Genomic DNA, 10435 nt, shown 5'->3' with positions numbered 1-10435 from the left:
CTGCTTGATTAGTAAGATCAAATCTGAGTCTAAAGACAGACTTCCTTATAAAGTATCTTTCATTAAGGTAGAGTTCTATTCACTTTTTTTTAACCATCAAAACTTAAGGAATGAAGCAGGCATATAACACAGGACTATAAACCCAAGAGCACCAAATGAAAAGTGCATCAAACAACAGAATGTCAAAAAAAGGTAATTTGGTTTTTTAAAAAAGGAAAAAGGGAAAAATATGATTTTGGGTATTGAGAATGGCAAAGGCACGTTATTCTTTCCCTCTTTAGATAAACCAATATACATATTTAAAAAGTAAAAATGGTATTCTTTTTTATGTAGTTATTCCTCTAACATTTCTCTTGAATTTTATGGGCATTATAACAACAACTATGCACAAAGTTTACAAAGAGCTTTTTTATTGGTGATCTGATCTGATCAACATAACACAAATGTGAGTAGGGTAGGAATGGCCTCATGATCCCCATTTTAGAAATAAGAAAACAGAGGCTCAGAGATGTCTGTTTGCTTAGGGTCACCCAGCTCACACATTGTGTTCTGACTTTAGATTCTGTTCTTCCATGTATTTTACAAATAAAGTCCCAGTTCTCAGCTTTCCCTTTTTCCCATTGTTTTCTCATGTCCTTTTAGTGAAAGGCCAAGGAAAACCTTCTCCCAGGGTGATCACTGACATTGAATCACAGTCTTGACTCTGATGTCTCAGGAACCAAATGCTTTTGGATGAGATGCTACTCAGGTGTTCTTTATTTTAAAGAGGATGGGTGCTCTTTGCAGGGTCATTGTTGATGGAGTGGTTTGGTTGAAAGAGCACCAGACTGGTCACCAAAAGAGCCAGCTTCTTATTTAGGTTCCACCACTGCCCACCCTAAGATCTTGAACAAGTTATTTCTTCTCTTTGCAGCTCAGTGTCCCCATTCACAAAATGAGGGGGTTAAACAGAATGAGCTCTAAATTAAAATTTAAATGAGGGACAATTTTTAAATATGTTGGAAAAAATTAAAATGCATAATGAAACAAATAATTAGAACATATAAAAAGTAGGCAAGACCAATGAAACAAACCAAGAGACCAAGAAATTAAGAGTAATGAGAGAATATAAATGTAGATTAAAGCATAAAATGTAAATAAAAAGAGGAAAAAGGGTAAAAGCAAATAACATACAAAGGTAAATGGAGATATTTAAGCATAAGAATATTCAAAGGAGAAAAGCAAAGTAAGAAGGATTTAAAGTCACAAAGAAGTAGAAATCAATACAGCTGCCAAATAAAAGGGAGAGGTTGGACTTCCCTGGTGGCTCAGTGGCTAAGAATCTGCCTGCCAATGCAGGGTACATGGGTTCCATCCCTGGCCTGGGAAGATCCCACATGCCGTGGAGCAGCCAAGCCCGTGCACCACAACTACTGAGCCTGCACTCTAGAGCCCGCGAGCCACAACTACTGAGCCCACGCCCTGCAACTACTGAAGCCTGCGTGCTTTAGGGCCCACATGCTGCAACTACTGAAGCCCTTGCGCCAAGAGCCCATGCTCCTCAACAAGAGAAGCCACCGCAATGAAAAGCCTGCATACCGGAACGAAGAGTAGCCCACGCTCGCTACAACTAGAGAAAGCCCACGCGCAGCAACAAAGACCCAACGCAGCCAAAATAAAATAAAATAAAATAAAAATAAAAGGGAGAGGTTAAATAGAAAGTAAATAGCTTTGCTGTACACCTGAAATCAACACAACACTCTAAATCAGCTATACTCCAATAAAAAGTTTTAAAAAAGTAAATAGCTAAGTAAGAGAAATTAGAAGTTGAGTATAAAAAGACAAGTATTAAAGTAACAATAGAAATTTTTTATCTCAACCTAAATCTAAGAGACAATAAAAAAGATGGTAAAAGTCAATGGAGGTTTGAAATTTTGAGATAGAAAGAGGGTCAGTATGAAAAGTTCAAAGCCATATAAGAACAGCAAAGTGTATGCAAATAGGCAAAAATCATAGCAATAGAATGTACTTTTAAAAGGGTATATTTTAAAAGTAAAAGGTGTTATTAACTTCAAGAAAACAAGAAGAAAATGGCCCGAGCAGGAGAGCAGGTAGGCGTCCTGTGTCTTCGGCAAGGCCTTCTGAGCTGAGGCCATGTGCTGCAATGTTGCGTCTCCAAGTAGGAGGCTCAGGCCCCCTGGGTAGCAAAGCTCCCAGCTGCGAGGAGGAGTGTGCCCCAGTGACGAAGGGAAGTAGCATGGTAGATGAGGAGTGAGGTTGGTGGCCCAGATAGCTTGTCCCATTTGGCTGCAATCCCTACTTGGGACAAAAGATGGTACCAAGACGCTTGCATAACATGAAACAGGGTGGTTGTTTGCACACACTTTTGGTGTCTAGACATACTGGAAACATGCAGAATTGTTCAAAGGGGAAGAAAGGAAAACTCCAGAAGTATAGTGTCTCTCAAAGTGTGGGATTGGGGGTGGTTCAAGACCACAGGCACCCAAATTACAGACTACTGCTCAGAGCAGAGTTGGGGTGTTCCAGAAGGTCTGCCTGAGTAACCAGCATGCAGGTGATTCCTATGACCAGGAGAGTTTGGGCAAGTAGGGCCCGGGCCAGCTTCATGCTTCAAAGCTGGGCTTCAGTGAAGAAATCTGGGGACTTAGTCCTACAGACAGCAACTAAAAGAATGCTGGGAATTACATGCACGAAATGATCCATTCTCACGGGTTTCACCACAAACACACAGGAATCACTGCGTTCTTAACTGGCGGTGTGATTCATTCATCAAACATTGCCCACGTTGGCCAGGCAGCTGGCTGAATCAGGAATTTGAAAGCCCTGGGGCCTATGTTAGAGGACTGGCATAGGGGTGTAAAGAATATGCTCCACACTCATGTACTCAGGTGATTGTTTTTCCTGCTCCACCAGCACTTTCTCTAGTCATGCTGAACTACTTGCCATTTCCAGGCCCACATGCTCTTCATTCCTCTGTGCCTTTGTTCAAGCCTCTCCCTCTTGTTGGAATGCCTCTCTCCCTTTTTCCTGTCCCATAACCTGGTAAAGGCCACCTGCTCCTGGAAGCCCTCCATAACCATTCTAGGCAGAGGGTCCCTTCTCTTCAGTCCCATAGTGGTCCCTACATTCCTCTGTCAAATGCTGGGCTCTGCTTCCTTCGCTATTGTCTCTGTGCCTGTTTTTATTCCTCCCCTGCCTTCCCCACCTTCCCTGGAGCAAAAGGAGACTGCATCACCTTAGGGGCAGGGATCATTTCTTCATCAGCTGTTTCTGCCTTAGCATCCAGTAGTGAGGCCTGCTATGTATTAAGCAGCTGGTAAATAAATGGTTGCTTTGCTTTTCTCTACACAGGTGGGTTTGTGTTGGTGGCTTGTCAAAAGTCAGATCATGGCTGTCTCAAGCACTTTAAAAAATAAGATGGCATATAAACAGGCAAAAAGTAAAAATACTGTGATGAATTTTTTTGAGCTCTCTGATACTTGAAGGTGATAAGGCAGCTTTATTAAGGTGAACGGAACCAATGACTGTTAATATATACACATTAAACATTGCCATAAAACACAACCAATATACAAATGAAGATTCTTAGGGAAAATGCTTATAGTTACGTTTTCAAAATTATGGGCCAGGGACCTCAGCAGGGCTTGGGGTTGTGGATCTATAACAAAGAGTCCAGTATCCAAGCATATACCAAGTACTGTTTGTAGACTAAATGACTCACATGTATAAGTACTTTTTTTCAAATGCATGTGGCTTATAAATTGCAGTTTCATTTAAAAGTGTTACTGAGCTTTTTGCTGCTTTTTAGTTTCGTAGGTGGTTACGATGGGAAGTCATCATACTTAAAATGATTGGGAAACTCAGGCTTATTAGGTGTCTGGGATGCAGTTAGTTGATGACTTCTGTGTTGTGCAATGTCTTCTGTCACAGCATGTTCACTCTGCGCTGGTATTTAGGCCTGTGGAAGTTGTTTGAATTCTGCCTGAAATTAACCACCACTTACCTGGATAAAGCCAGGAACAGAAGTCTAAATATGGACACCAGGACGGGCATCTGCTTTGTTCCTGATGCTGGATCATGCTCTTCCCCTTTTCCTCCCTTTCTATATTTATCCCTTCAGTTTTTGAGATGGGCAGTACATTTCTATACTAAACAAAGATCTGGACTTCTGTAAGTACTCTAGAGCAGTTATTACCACATTAAAAATTTTTTCACTAAGTAGGATAATTTCAAAAACAAAACCCCATACAACCCCAAATCCTGTGGGGACCAACAAGAAGGCTGCTGATTTTTAATTTTGCCAAACCAGAACATTTAATGAAATGAATGTGTATATATTATCACCAGACTCTCAAATACATCTTTTCACTATACAGTGAGAACATGCTGCCTCCAGATAAGACTGTCTTTAAGTGAGCTTTATGGAAAGCTCACTGTGTTGTCCTTTGTCTTGGACTGGTGATAACTTTGGCCTGCCCAGATTGATGGGCCTCTAATTATGAAGGGCTGTCCTAGTGAGGAGGAAGGGTGAGATAGGGGAAAACATCAGATTGACCTGAAGGCTATGCTCTTTCTTTCTGGTCCAGTGATGCCTTCTAGCCCTAAATTCCTCAATCTTAACTGGCATCTCTTTTACTAAACGAGTTTAGCAATACAAGATGACCCGAGATCATGCAGCAGTGGGTGTAGGGCTAAAATATTTGGTCAGACCATGATATTGTTAGTCCATGTCCTCATGACACCATCTGGTAAATTAACTTTGAACTTTGGAAACCAAGACGACTATTTTTCTTGGCTGGAGGTGATCTTCTTTCAAATTGTTATTGTCATGGAACATGAACTTAGTTGCTTATGGATGTATAAAAACATGTTTTCAAGCTGGTGATATTCAACTTTAAAGAAAACCAGTACTCAAATATTTTCACATAAATTATTGAGAACTTATTTTAAAATCATTTATGGTGTCTATACAACTGGAATTTTTGATGCTTAGATTGTTCACGATGACTGACACCTTGGGCATTTCTCAGCATCTGTTCCACATTCTCTGTCTGTACCTGGAACCAATGCTCTGTATCTTTTGTAAGGACTCCAGGAATCTACAGCTAAGTACCATGGAATCCAAAAATCGCTTTGGTCCTGGAAAAGATTAAGACCATCACCCTTGCTATTTAGCATGAATTATATATTATCTTTCATCTCAACAGATTTGTGAAAAGACACGGAAAATAATAGAGGAATAAAAAAATTCTTTCACTGTTACATTGCTTCATATTACATCATTTCATTATCTTCTTCCTTTATTTTTGAAAATATTTCTTTTATTAAGTGAGCAGGAAAATACATGATTGAACAAATTGAAACTACAAGCTGTGACCTTTACAAGACTGAGTGAAACAATAAATTCATCAGAAGGCATGTGTCAATTTCCTACAACAAAACTTCATGCAACAACATTCAGTGGAGCTGAATATATACAGATGTTAGAGGCTGCCCAGGGAAGCCTCAGAACTATTGTCACTTGGAAGAATCATAAGACCCAAATGTCATTAGGCTTTCTTGAAGCTGCATTTGGCAGAATACCTTTAATGTTGTTTATTTCTTGTTTTAGAAAAAAATTTGTTGTTATCATATTTAAACGTTTAGACCAGAAAACAAAATTCAGTATCCTCTTCCCACTTCTAGTAACTCTGTACTTATTGCACTGCCAGTAGCTTAAAATGGATCGTTATCTGTATAAATGTAATGGTTTTGAAATACATTTTTCTCAAGGTTCTATATGACAGCCTGTCTTCCAACCCTGCAGCTTGGCCTGTTAAGATGATTCATGGAGCAAGAAAGTACAGCCAGGATTATAGCGAGGTGTTTACCATCCACAATAGCCTTCCAGGAAAGGAAATCCATTAGGTTTTCCATTATCTACATGAAAGCAGACCTATGCTTTTATGATATAGACTTTGGACACAGCTTTTTGTTTTGATATTGAAATGAAAATGAACTTATAGTTTTATACCTTAATAAAAAATCCCCAAACTCTGTTATTTATTTTCATTCATTCGTTCATCCGATAAATACCTACTGAGTGATTACTATTTGCCAGGCATTATTATATGTACTGGAGATAGGCCAGTGAACAAACTAGATGTTGATAAGCGCTATGAAAGGCAGAGACTAAGTGGGGGATTGGAAATTATTTTATATAGGTTTCTGATAGTTTAGGAATATTTGTGCAGAGACCCAAAGGAAGGGGGGAGCACATGATACAGGTACATGAATGGAGAGCTTTCCAGACAGAGGAAACAGCCAGGGCAAAGACCCTGAGACAGGAGCATGCTTTGAGGGTCTCCTGGGTAAAGCAAGGAGGGCAGTGTGGCTGGAGCAAAGTGAACTAGGGTAATAGTAGATGAGGTCAGAGAAGAAGTAGTGGTGGTTGGGAATGGAGCAAAGGCTAGGTCAGATTTATTAGGGCCTTATAGGCCACTGTAGGACTTTGACATTCTGAGTGAGATGGGAAGACACTGAGCACTTGAGCAGAAAAGTGGCATAAACTGGTATATTAGTGGATGATTTAAAAGTGTCATCTCAGGTAAAATGTGGCATGGTCTCAGCTTGGATTATGGATATTTTCTAAAGTGGGCCGGTGCGGGGGAATAAGGTGTTTTGTTTTTAATGGATTGCATCCGGTATGTGAAAGAGAAAAATGAAGGGAAATGATAAGATCTTCTGGTCTGGAGGAACAAAGTTGCCATTTACTGACATAGAGAAGACTGTAATGGGAGTAGATCTGTAGGTGGGGTGCAAATTAGTGTAGTTTTAAATATGTTGAGTTTGAGATGTCAATTATGCATCCAATGAAGATGCCAAGTAAGTAGTTAGACATATAAATCGGGCTTTCAGGAAAGAGATTAGGGCTGGAGATAAAAATATGAGTATTGATAAAAATATGATGGTTTTTCAAGCCCCAAGACTAGAAGAGATCACTTAGAAAGGGGATGTCCAGTGCTGGGCACTCTAGGAATTCAGCAAAGGAGACCAATAAGGAATGGTCAAAGAGGTGAGAGAACATGAGAGGGATATCCTAGAGCTGAGAAACTATTCAATACTTCAAGAAGGAAGGAGTTATTACCTGTCTTAAAGACTGCAGGTAAGTTAAACGGCACGAAGTCAGAGACCTGACCATTGCATTTGACAGTGTGGATATAACTTGTGTCCTTAGCAAGAGCTGCTTGTGGTGGGGATGAAAAGCTGATTTGTTTTTTGTGTGTGAAGGGGAACAGATAAGTAAGATGGCAGTTAGGGATGGTAGTGGGGCCCAGGGTGTTTATAACACAAGAGATTGCAGCACGAATGCAGTGCAGCCCTCCAATAGAATGAGTAAAGCTGGCAACACAGAAGATTTTTGGGGTGATGACCTTTATTTGGTGACAGTGGATGGGATTCACCTAGAGCAAATGGGAATTGCCTGCTGCCAGTTTAGGAGGTGGTGAGGTAATTGGTAATGGTAAGTTTCACTGTTCAAGATCAGGAAACTGAGAAGCCAGGGATTCTCTAAGTGGTTCTTGAAATCACCAAGAATTAATCAAGGGTGGTGTTGGAGATGGTGACAGTGAGCTAAGAGCCAAGATACTGAAGCAAAGAGGGGGAGTGACCGAAGGTAACTGGAGAACTTATAGGCTGAGGGCAAGAGCTTCAAAGCATTGAAGTGTTGAGGAGGAAGAAGGGATAATAGTCTGGAAGTGGCAATGAAGAACAAGCAGGCATCCTACTACTATCAATATTTTATTTTTCACATTTTGATAGAGATAACATATAATAGTATATTCCAGGGTGTGGCAGTCACAGTATGGGAAAACCCCGGCTTAGAACCTATCAAATCATTTCTAACTACAGCTTGGAACAAACTTAGACAACAGTAACTGAAGGCTTTTTGAATGCAGGGGGAAAAAAAATACTTGAAAGTAACCAAAAGGTTCAGACTAGAAAATATCCAAGAAGATTTTCTTCTTTTAATACCCTGACACAGGTGAGACTTATCCAGTTTCAGCACGTTTTTGACAATTTAAAACACTTTAGAAAACTGGAGATTTAAACAATGTAAACACTTGTAGGCATAGCGAAATGATAGTTTTCCCTTCCAATATTATAAATTTGGCATTTCTACAGTTATGTTAACATTGTAAAAAAGACGGCTAAAATGCACAAAAATAGTTTCACAACATCCAATTTTAAACTTCATCCAAGCTGTCATCCTTTTTTTTTTCCTGCTGCAGATTTATTTCTTGCTGTCACCTAACACTTGAAATTCTGATTCAGGGTGATGTCTGAGGTTTTTAAATAAACCATAATACAGAATTACTATTCCTTAATACTAACCCCGGGGGAAGAGATAGGAGGAAGAGGCAGCTGGGGCATGGATATTTGCTATGGACAAACAATGATCCATTGCTGGAAATGAAAACTCACCTTTCCTCCAGTATTTGCCCATCCTCAACTGTGCAATGCAATTTAGTGTGATAAAAACAAACCATCAAAACCAAACCCTATCATGCAAAGAGTTGAGTTAGTTTGAAGATATCTACTCAAAGCAAAAATCTGGAAACTTTAGAACATTTCTATTTTAAACTGTATTTTCTAGTCTTCATCCAAATGTTTGGCATCATGGACAGAGTCAAAGATTTTGGTCTGAATTTAGAATATCTCAAAACTTATCCAGGGATTTTTGCTTTTAAAATGCTTTTATGAATTTTATTTTGGTGCATTCTGCATTTTCTGGAATGACAGCCTAGAATAATGAAGTTCAAAGCAGAGAGTTATGGTCTCATACTGTTTGATGCTATGCAAATTTTTGAATATTCTAATTGTCTATGGAAAAAGTCCCAGAACAATGATACAGTATGCAAATCAAACAACACTAGAAAATATTTGGTAGACATGTACAAATGGTCAGTTTTGAACTTGCAAATTCTCAGGTTTTCTTTTTTGCTGGAGCTTCTGAAAGAAGATCAGTTTATACCCATTTTGGGACCCATAAAAGGAGAGCAGCACATTTTAAGGTTCTCGATATTGCAATCCTGATCAAGGCCAAAATGTAATGGTATTTATGAGAAATGCTGGCAGGTAAATGAAATCAAATTTAGATTTTTTGATTTTATTTTGTAACTGTATAGTCTCAGGGAAGCCAGCTTTGGATGTGTTTGTTATTCTTTGCTATAGTTAGATTTAAAATTTTGTGGGATGAACTAAAAGGTAACTGATAATTCACAGAAACTGTTGAGATGGTCAGAACATAGAATCAGGAGATTTGGGAACATCGGGAGCATGGCAGGGTCATTCAGAATTGCCATCAGCATGTTATGGATATTCTCCTATTTTCCTCCGGAAGGTTAAAAAAGTTTGATCAGTAACTGCATCTTCTTTCTTAAAAATAATGTAGCACATCTTATACCTTAAAGCAGTCAGCACAAATGCAAGTGATGCCTGTTCAAGCAGACTTTCAAAGACAGCACACACTATTAACACAAATAGCTCTTCAACATTTCAAGAATACAGTGACAGGAAGTGGGACACATACTAGTAGGGAAAACATTTTTTTTTTTTTAAACTTCATGGAATGTGAGGTCAGACTTCAGCCGCTTCTTGTCTGGCAATGGACAAAACCAAAATGGCTCCGGCCTGAATTTCACATCTCTTTCTAATCTACTGCACAGGAGGGACCAGAGACACCAATTACCAATAAGTCACATGAGCAGACAGAAAACTGTTAGTAGGTCTTGACAACCAGGAATTAAGATGCTTTTAAAAAATGTGTACTTGATGCAACGTATGTAAGAAGCGTGTCTTGGAAAGCTGTGTCAAAGTGTTAGAAAAATGGAGTCCCTGTTTGAGTGGCCTTGTGGGATGTCATCTGTGCCTTAACCTATACTGTTGAAGTAGCTCTAAGTCTTCTTGAAGCACTGTTCGAAAGTCTTCAAGACAAATGATATCTAAATAGAGTCATTAGATTTTATGTGGCACTTAGTGCAAGCTGTCTTCACTTATATTGTGTGCAAGGACAATGGTCTGAATGTAACTGGCATGGAGAGAGAGTACTCTCCCCATCTGAAGGGATCTTACAGGTCCGCTGTTCCCATTACCCACTGCATGGAGGAATCTTCTCTAGCGTCCCGGACTAGCACTCAGCAATGATAGTCACCTGACAGACCCTGGCCACGACGATGGTGTGAGCAGCTGCAGTGGATGTGACTGCATGATTATCAATTGAGAGTAGCAAGGACAGAAAAGATCTAGAGAAACTTACTTTGGGGGAGGGAGGGCTCAGTTTCTCTTTGTATAGAAATCTTAATAAAAATTTCTTTGGTCTTGAAACTAGTTTCAGTTTTTAGTTTTATTTTTTCCTGCTGGGGATTTTATCTCTGGAAGTGGCTCATTTTATTTT

Source organism: Hyperoodon ampullatus, assembly GCF_949752795.1.
Source record: "Hyperoodon ampullatus genome assembly, chromosome: 5".
In the NCBI taxonomy this organism is placed as follows: Eukaryota; Metazoa; Chordata; class Mammalia; order Artiodactyla; family Ziphiidae; genus Hyperoodon; species Hyperoodon ampullatus.
The sequence above is the reverse complement of the archived record's forward strand: the minus strand, read 5'-3'. Positions refer to the sequence as shown.